Here is a 626-nt window from a genome sequence, read left to right on the forward strand (position 1 = left end):
TCTTTCCCATTTTGGGCGTTCAACGCCAGATTCTTGCCTATTTCTGGTGTTGAACGCCAGTCCTGCCTTGTTTCTGGCGTTGAACGCCAGTCTTGAGCATGGTCTGGGCGTTCAGCGCCAGCCTTCCACCAAATTTCTGGCGTTTTAGTTCCAGAATTACTTTTCCCTGGGCTCTTACTGTCCTCAGGTGAATTTTGGGTGGTTTGCTCATTTCTTAGCTTTTTGCTGCCTTGAGGTGGGGTATTTAATGTTTTCCCATTTCTTAGTTGAACTGCTTGGCATTCTTCTGTTATTTGCCTTGACAGCTGCTGCTTTGTTTGCTTAAACTGTTCGTCCATATGTATATTAGCCATCCTTGTCTCTTGTAGTCTATCTTTGAATTCGGCTAACTGCTTTGTTAGAAAGTCCAATTGCTGATTGAATTCAGCAGCTTGTTTTACAGAACTGAGTTCAGCAGTTGCTGTTTTAACCTCTTCTTTCATGGAAGGGTCACTGCTTAGGTACAGATGCTGATTCCTGGCAACTGTATCAATGAGCTCTTGAGCTTCTTCAATTGTCTTTCTCATGTGGATAGATCCACCAGCTGAGTAATCCAAAGACATCTGAGCTCCTTCTGCAAGCCCATA

The sequence above is a fragment of the Arachis ipaensis genome, chromosome B06 (assembly GCF_000816755.2).
Source record: "Arachis ipaensis cultivar K30076 chromosome B06, Araip1.1, whole genome shotgun sequence".
NCBI lineage: Eukaryota > Viridiplantae > Streptophyta > Magnoliopsida > Fabales > Fabaceae > Arachis > Arachis ipaensis.